The sequence below is a fragment of the Odontomachus brunneus genome, unplaced genomic scaffold, assembly GCF_010583005.1.
Source record: "Odontomachus brunneus isolate Ranch 3 - 2012 unplaced genomic scaffold, Obru_v1 Obru_scaffold_075, whole genome shotgun sequence".
NCBI classification, from domain to species: Eukaryota; Metazoa; Arthropoda; class Insecta; order Hymenoptera; family Formicidae; genus Odontomachus; species Odontomachus brunneus.
The window spans coordinates 716,665-726,664 of record NW_022639525.1 but is presented as its reverse complement, the minus strand read 5'-3'; positions in this window follow the sequence as shown (position 1 = coordinate 726,664).

The window sequence follows — 10,000 nt, the reverse complement described above, 5'->3', positions numbered from 1 at the left end:
TATTGACAGATCTTTGCTGTGTACTGCTGACACATTGCCCAATTACATTTCAAACATTTATGATGTATGTTTTTACGTATAAAGTACGGGCAATAGGCACATCTCTGCTTAATTTCCATAATGTTGTCCGCTAATAGATTACGTGAGCCTCTGAAATATCATCGGAAGGCATGATACATTGAATGAGTTTTCTAGTATGTATTGGTAAAGTAAGCTTTGTGAATCTGCTTGTCAAATGCAATCTAATTAGTGACGGATTTCACTCTTTTAGAAACGCATTTTATTTCATTTTATCATTTTTGTAAATTCAATACAAAATAAAAGTAATAAAACAATTAATTGATCTAATAGTCCGTAGAAAATGCGTATTGACTATCTTTTAATTTTACGAGCAGTACTATACTCATGTGCTAATTGGTTGAACACATTCGTGTCGCCCTTTGTCTTATTATAAAATATCGTGATTTCTCGTTTCCTTGATACTGGGTCATTTTTTCGGAAATATGTAAAGATGAGAGTAATAAAACAATTTTATTTTTATTTGAGTTGTATGATAACAATGTTTTGCAGTCATAATATGCGAATTGAACATTATCTTCTTTAGGAATTGATTTGAATGAAGCGGGAATCTCGCGTTTATTTTTTTCAATTGCCCCTACTACAATTGTGATATTATATTTTTTCATCTTATTAACAATAGGCACGGATGTGAGCCAATTGGTACATGTAACATTACCACTGTTGTAAATAGATTCAGATATCCTAACATAATAGGATGATACTGCTTCTAATTGCTTCTAACTTCTAACGTCTTTGTCATTTACTTTTCCAACATATTGCATTAGTCAAATAATACGTAGTCACATCATTTAAAGAAATAATTTTAAGCCGTGCTTATCCGGCTTACTGGAAATATACGAAACTGACATCGGCTGCGAAAACTGAGCAGTTGTTCATCAATGTGTGATACAATTATTACCGGGTCTATAATATTTTGTACAATTTACAATAAAATAATCTCAAATTTCTCTAATATTCTTCTATTATTCTTTAATATTTCTCTACCCTTATAGAAATTTAATACTGTCAATAATAAATTGACCAGTTATTTTTAATAATTTTATTACTAATTAACAAGTAATAAAACTATAGTAACAAGTAATAAAACTACTAAAAATTATTGGCCAATTTAGTATTGACAGCATTAAATTTCTGTAAGGGTAATATATAAACTGTCAGTTTCTCGACGACACGCGTTTCTTTCTCGTCAAATCGATAACAAACTATTATAAAGTGAAATTTATTTTCTGACATTGTCAGAACGCTTTAAACAATTGCATTGCAAGCGGGGACCACAAATATCGGATATTTATTGTATTAAATTTATTGAGCTCGGCGTAATATAATTAGTTTATAAAAGCTTTCAGTTCCATTAGTTGATCTTTTTGTGGAATATTTCAATCTTTTTGTTTGTGACTTGGAGTTTTAGCTAATGACGCTTGATATTTCCTGATTTGTATATATTACGATTTTATTTCGTATATTTCGTATGTTTATTTCGTATATTTCGTATTTCGTATTTTAGTATATCGATAAGAGAAGAAACCATGTTTCGAACGATGTTGCAACACATTTTGCAGCGCTTTTTGCGCTAGCTTCTATATTTGGGAGTGTCCTCCTCCTGTCTCGAACTTCAGGTGGATTGAACGACTATTTGAAATTATGTACTGCGCGCAGGTAGGAACAGCGGCAGCCCCTTTTGTTGGGAAGAGTCGCATCTGCTGCCGAGTCAGGGTCTACCTCCATTGTGTCTGCTTCTTGTTCTGATTCAGTCAAGTCCGATTCCTCGATATCGATCCATCACTTCTTTTTCGCTCGACGCGTTCTTGAACTGCTCATCATTTTCCTGCTGGAAAGCTCTCGCCACTTACAACATTCTCTTATTTCGTATCTCTATTTTTCTATATTCGTCCTACATTTCTGTAAGAACAAATATTACACAATTATTGAGTTATACATCTTATCTACTTACATACGTGCATAGATATGTAAGAGTCTTATTAGTATCTTGCCGATAAAACTTCCTTTCTATCCTCTATATGCCGAACGATTACCGAATTCTTTTGAACAGAAGTGTAGAGATCATTCGCATGACTATCACTGGATTGTATATAAATGAACATAAATACTGTTTATTATAAATGTATAATATAATCCCGTATAACGGAAGGATACAAATTCGATTCTTGTTACAGCGTGCGTCGTTCCGCTTCTCTCGTGTCTAAACTATATCACCGATTATTTCACGCTGCTCGAGAAACACCCGAACTATTTGTATATACTTCTAGTTCTCTCGTCCTTTCATTTCTATCCAATCCTCTTCCTCTACAAAGACTCGACTCCGTTTTTCTTTCAACGGTCGAACCTAATCTAACTATCCTCTAATTTTGATTCACTGCCTCTCGACTCTCTTACATATACACGTACATGAACACACATACACACACACACACACACACACATTCTCCGACTCTACTCTCTCGATTCTTTTGTTCTCTGCTCTATTTCTCTCAGTCTACTCTCTCACTTTCTTACTCCGACTTTCTGATTCTGATCCTCTGACTACTCTAACTTCGTGTACTTTATGCATTATAAACCCTATATTCCTACTTTATTTTATTTCAGTGTTACTACTCTTGAATAAAATAAACTGACAAATGATATTTACTTACAGATATGTTAGTTTTTCCAAGTTTAAGCGCTACGTTATATTTTTTTTCTACTATTTCTGATGGGTATTCTACTAAATCTTTTCCGAGGATATTTTTGGCTATGCGACTTATAACACTTCTTTTTCTCTTTTCTCACTATATATTTCTAAACATAAATTTCTTTTATCCAAAAAAATCACAGGTTATATTCGAATAAGTTCGAACACGTCCTTATGTAGCGGTAGTTAAACTGAAACTGCTAAGTTATATTAGATTAAGTTAGAATCATCGTTAATAAGTTTCAGACATTATTTTATATCGTGTACATAACAAGTTCTAGAACATTCATAAATGTTTTTCTTGTATTTTATTGAAATTGTTAACCAATACTATGTTCTCTCTCAATACACATTATGATTTCACAGATGCTAACTAAACTTTAACAATGTGCTGCTCGGCGTCTACTTCACTAGTGAGGTTGGTCGATGTGATAATCGATAGAGAAAATCACAATTTTTTTCCCTCTATGTCCGATCTCTGTTCCTTCTTTTTTCTTGTGAGCAAGCAAAATTTTGATAGAGTCTGGGTGTGTGTTTTAGGGTTACAATAAAAAGATTTATATTTTTTATGTGTTAATAATAAATTTGTATACTTCAGCAAGAAAACATTAACATATTATCTCGTAATAAATGCAAAATTATCTTGCAATAAATTTTCACTAAAAAAACATTAGTATGCAATTTTAATTTATTGTTCTGCAATTTTAATTAATTATATGATTAAATTATTAAATCGTATATCCTTATAAAAATTAAACAATTGTGGTCATGTAGGATCGTTAGACATCTGATTGTTGGGACGTTAACTTTAATCTATTATTTCGTAATCACAATTTTCTATGATTATATTCGCGATTTGAGTTGGCATCCCGATTGATCCACAATTGTCTTGATGCTTTAGCATTATGTTTCCTGCACTTTGGCAATAGTGATGGTTTTATTGGCGCGCGATAGGCGATAGTCGTAAGGAAAGTCATTAGATTGTGTGTGGTAAAGCCTGGATAACATCCCGAAGAACATGCAAGGCATACTCTGGTGTCTCTGCTTAGTTTGCAGAGTTATTTTTCGAGGTCATTGAAATCGCGCTCTTCATTGGTACAAACTTTATAGTAAGTCTTCGCTAATCTTCACGCCACTCTGGTAAATCAAGAATATATTTACGTTGGATATATCACGATATATGCGAGGTGGTTCAGATTAAGCGATACTTAAATATGTTTATCGTAGGATGACTGCTATGAATTTCTACAGATCTTTACTCAAACTCGACCCGAACTTCGAACCGGCCATCACACGAGATTACTGATGATACTGTGCTTTTTGTTGTTCGACGACAAAAGATCTTCCATGAATGAGATACTAACGAACGTCTTGTGAAATTGTCTATCAAAAATCATCAATGCGAAGAAATTTGACGGGGTCGTTAAAAGTGCCTTTTTATATATGTCAATAAATAAATTACGAGAAGATGTACATGTTATACATTCATCAGTTGATATTTGTGTATAAGTATTATTTTTTCTTTTTTTAGTTTAAGGCACAATTGTTTTTTCACCATAAAATTCGAGGTTTACTTTATGTCTGAAACTGAAACTAAAAATCACACTTTTGGATTTACATGTATAAATTAATTGTTTGATTATTTATTTATTTAAAGATACTGTTTATTTTGTAAATATAGTATTTTTTCTCCGTTTCAATCATAAATTTATTATGATATAAATAAATAAATGTAAATAAATAAGTAAATTGTGTAAATAAATTTTTCAACAATCTCGTATAATGTTCTTTTTTCTTGATTTGCATATTGTTAAGATACATTTTCGCATCAATTTAATACAATAATAAAAATCCTATATCCTCAGATAGCTAAATTTGCAAGAGTAGATTTTGTGCAGTGTTTGTTGTAAATTCTGTTAATAGCTTTCTAGCAGAAATACCACTGAATTTGATGGCGGCCTGTTAGCAGAAGGCGAGTAGAATTAGAAATGTATTTAAATGGAACATGATACAAATATAATTTAATACAAACATAATTTAAATTGAACATAGGTTCTACTCACTTTCTTCCGCAAATCTACTGTCGGATTCTGTCAGCAGACTCTGTTGTTGAACACGAGCCGAATGCGAATAAAAATGTCTATGGATCTGTCGATAAATCTTAATTAAATCTATCACCAATCTATTGGTAGGTTGCTAACAGATTGCTTACTGAGTCATAGATCTATATCCTAACTATAAATTTAGAATTGAATAGGTTTTGATATTAAGTTCAAAGAGCATTACATATGATTTTCACATAAGTTAAATTAAGTTTACAATTACAAAATTATGGGTGATTTTTAGCATGATTCAGATATAGCAACGAAAGTCTGCCAAACTGCACCACAACATTTTCGCATATTTGGTAATTTATGGTGAACGTGAGAAGCGTCGCTAATAGTTCTGATTGATACCATGCTATACTTAGCAACAAAACAGAGTATCTGTAGTTAATTTCTGGTAAGTTATAAGTAAGTGTAATAATATGATACGAGTAGATATAGACGAGATATTTTATATATTTATTCATATTAAATTTGTATTAAATTTGTTTTAAGCTTGGTATATAAATTATACTATAGACTATATAAATTCTATGTTTATATGTACTGGTTTGTACTAATTATTTGATACATGTGTATTTAGGTAATAACTTTTTATCAAATTATCTTAATTGCGACGATATATGTAAATAACAGCATGCTAAGCTGATGCAATACAGATTAAGATGTTTTCTTTTATTAGATACAAAAAATTTAATGTATTTTTAAGCTGTTTGTTTCATAATAACATTATGAAACAAATCGTATTATTATAGAAAGTTTTTATATGGCGTTTCTTTATTTTTGTAAGTACTTTTTCAATAATAACTAATATAATTAAACATTTTCTTCATTCAAAATATTCATAATCCACTTAAATAAAAAGAATTTGAGGGGAGGGCAGAGAGAGAGAGAGAGAGAAAGAGAGATATGTCTAATGATCTTTATACAATCTTTTATATTGTTGCGTTCGCGCTTTCGAGGACGAGGATCGATGCCGATCGATTCCGATCGTTCGTCTTAATATGAACTAGTGATGGGAGGATCGTGAGATATGATCTTACGATTAGATCGTCGTGCACATACGTCTACTATGTCAGCTACGTCACGAGCCTTAACAGGCTCGTGCTTAGATGCAATACAGGGCGCACGTATAGGGTCTAACTAAATATTTTAAATTTATAATGACATTTCTTATCCATATTGATTATTATAATACAAAGTAATGTAAAAACTTTTATCTTGTTTAATTTGTAATAACATTTCTTATCCATACTGATTATTATAATACAAAGTAATATAAAAACTTTTATCTTGTTTTCCTCGTCAGAAGAGTATTAATAAATAATTTTTTATATAAAAGACCTTTCTTTTTCTTTATTTTAATTAACACTTTATACTAATTAATATCTTTATACTATTAATCTAATATTATAGTATTGAAATAATACAATATTCAAATAAATTATTATTGCTTTAATGAATTAAACTTATATTTTGTATTATGTGATTGAAGTATTATTCCGCATATAAATCATGTTCAAACACTATCGCAGATATAAAATTTATGTTATCTTTGTATGAAAGTAGTAATTTATATTTCTGATATGTAGTTACTGATACATTATGCAGATAATATATGGATTAATAGAAATTTAGAAAAAATCATTTTAAAAAAATATATATACAATTGTTTATGTAATGTAATTGTAATGTTATGTAGTGTAATTTATATAATTTATGTAATGTAGTTTATGTAATCATCTTCCAATATTAGTAAGATTTTCTGTAGTTTTGCTTTCAACTTTCCCACTTTAACAACAAATGTTGATATTTGTATCAGTTACAAACACACAACATAATAAATTTTAATTTTATTTATATCAATTTACTATGTTATTTTCTTTCTCTTACAAATCTTTTCTTTTCTTCTCTGTTCTATTTTATATTCCTTGTAGCTCTTTCTTACAAGGGTCCGAAAGATACCCTCAAATTTTGTGACATAGATACTTTACTGGGAATCGAGAGTTACATGAGCAACTTCGATTAATCGATACTACTTCGACCCTCCTATCACTGCGCATTGAATTGTGATTGGTCAATTTCTTAAGGCTTAGAACTTAAATCACCTATTGCAGACCAGGACTTATACTGCAATTCTAAGCAGAATCATAAGTCTCGTAACTTGTTCTCGTAAAATTCGTAAGAATTTATGAATAGATTTACAATTGTATGCAATATCATATGTCAACAATCACTTGTAAATATCGTAAATTACATGAAATCTTATTTACGAGTAATTGTACGACATATAATATTGTATAGAATTGTAAATCTACTCATAAGTTCTTACGTATTTTACGAGAACAAGTTACGAGACTTACGATTCTGTTTAGAATTGCAGCATTAGTTTTTTGGCAAAAGTTATACTATATTATATTAATATATTAAATGCGGTACTCAGCACCGCGCGTGCCCACAAAAGTTTAGTCGGAGGCGCAGTCGCTTAATGGTTAAGTAATCATATTCCTCTTGATTCAAAAGGCAGAAAGTTAGAATAATATCTAGTAGATTTCAAATTAATAGTCCATTGCAGTAGAAGAGAGATACTTTTTTGATAGAAATTTTTGGTTACAATATGGGATTACAAGAAATTGCATTTTGTAACTATACTTTTTTATTTTAGGGTAATTTTGTATACTTATTTGTATGATTATCAAGCTCTTCCATAAAATTTCCATAAAATTTAAGCTTTTCATAAAATGTTTTAAAAGTCATTCGCCCCATCTGCAACGACTTTAGCAACAATAATTTATTTGGAGCGTTGCATAGATGGTTTCAATCAAAATAATGATGAGAACTTCAATTATATAATATAGAGATTTGCTCCGACAGTTATGCATAGTAAAATTGTGCAAATTTGTGCAAATTACAACTTGGGTAACTACGTACATTTTTAATAAAGATGCATCTTTATTATTACAAATTATGGAAATGATTACTACCGAGCCAAATGCATATTGGTATACTAACACGGAGAACGAACGTCGATGTGTAATGAAAGCAACAAACAATAAAAAAACAAGATTGCGTCGTAGACAATCTAGATTAGAATTAATACCACAGTGTATACAAAAAACTTATATACTTAACTATAAACTTTATATAGCCTTGGAATAGATAATTCCATGTAAATCAGAAGAATTTACTTTTATATTGCTTGACATTACACACTTCCAATTTTAAGTACGTTTTCCTCTAAGCTACCTCCTCAAAATCAGTATTCCAAATATCCTGAAAATAAATAGGTGAGTTAATTTTATTTGTTTTTTGTTTATTCAGTATAAAATGGCTCGCGTCATTTTATGCTGAATCACTTGTCAATTTTTTTATCGCAGAATTTTTTTAAAACTTTCATTTTGTTTCTATAACTCTGAAAAACGGTCGATTTTCTTTGCGTATTTATATTTTTACTTTGAAAAAATATCACTTTGTAACAAATTATAATTTTACAAATTGACTACGATAAAGACCAAATTTATATATTTTTTCTTTCTTTTCATTTCAAATAAATCGTATTTATTCTAGAACGGGTTAACCGGGGCTAACCGCTACATCAGCGGATACACTTGATGTGTGTAGATAATATCTAGACTATTTTTCAATAAAAATAAAAGTTAGGAAAGGCTCATTTATTATCTTGTTCATTTTTCAATATTTTGCACGTCTGAAATGAAAATAAATTGAAAGTATATATATAAATCTAGTCTTTATCGTAGTTAATTTGTAAAATTGTGTAATTTGTTATAAAATAGTATTTTTTTAAAGTAAAAATATAAATATCAGCAAAGAAAATCGACCGTTTTTTTGAGTTATAGAAACAAAATTAAAGCTTTAAAACAAATTCTGTGATAAAGTCGTATAAACTTCTCAATTTATTTTTAATAGTAGATCTAGAAATCTTATATCTTTCAACAGCTTCTTGTTGAGTTAGTTGTCGAGATCTAATACTTTCAAGATATTCTTTCAACGTTTGTGGAGTATAATTCCGGTATACTCGCTTACTCAATTGTTTTCTTTGATTGCGCGGCATAATATTCTGCAAAAAATAAAAAAATATTGTTAATTTATTGCAAAAAAGCAGTAAAATTATCTTTGAAAAGAAATTATTTGCATCGATATGATAGAGGAACCAAGAAGTTTAGAAATTACAATTGGACCAATGTTATTCCAAATCTTGGGTTGAAGTAACTCCAAGATATAAAAAAGTCAATAGACGAGATAATATGAAACATATTTAATTTTAGACATTAATTATTTTTTCTATAAGTACATAAGTATAAAAATATATACTTACGAAAACGTGGAAACTCTAAGATTAAGGGAGAGTCTCATCTGTAGGCAAAAGAAATAGGCTATTTTCACGATTTTTTTCGGAAACTATGCGGGCGATTGGTTTCAAACTTGGTATAAGTAATAATATATATTATATTTGAAAAATTGCCATAAAAAAATCGACAAAGGACCCCGCACAAAACCTATGGAAAATGGTTTTCGGTCAATTTGGCTGAAATTTCACTATGTTATAGTTTTCGCCATACTGATAAAAAGTTATCATTGCACCAAGTCCCAAAAGTTAATATTTCCCAAGATATAAAGGGTCAAAGTAGTGAAATATGGTCATCCGCAGTAGTAAGACGTATGTTATAAGTATAAGTGATACATTGATATTTGTTCACGAAATAAATAAAAATCGATTTTTACATATATATATGTAATAAATATTTAGTTCCGCAATATATATGTATATGTATATACAAGGTGGGGCAAAAGTATCGGACCGGTAAAATATCTCGAAAAATATAAGTTTTACAAAAAACTGTTTCAGATCTTAAAAATATTGCGGAACTAAATATTTATTATATATATATGTGTAAAAATCGATTTTTATTTATTTCGTGAATAAATATCAATGTATCACTTATAACATATGTCTTACTACTGGATGACCATATTTCACTACTTTGACCCTTTATATCTTGGGAAATATTGACTTTTGAGACTTGGTGCAATGATAACTTTTTATCAGCATGGTGAAAACTATAACATAGTGAAATTTCAGCCAATTTGACCGAAAACCATTTTC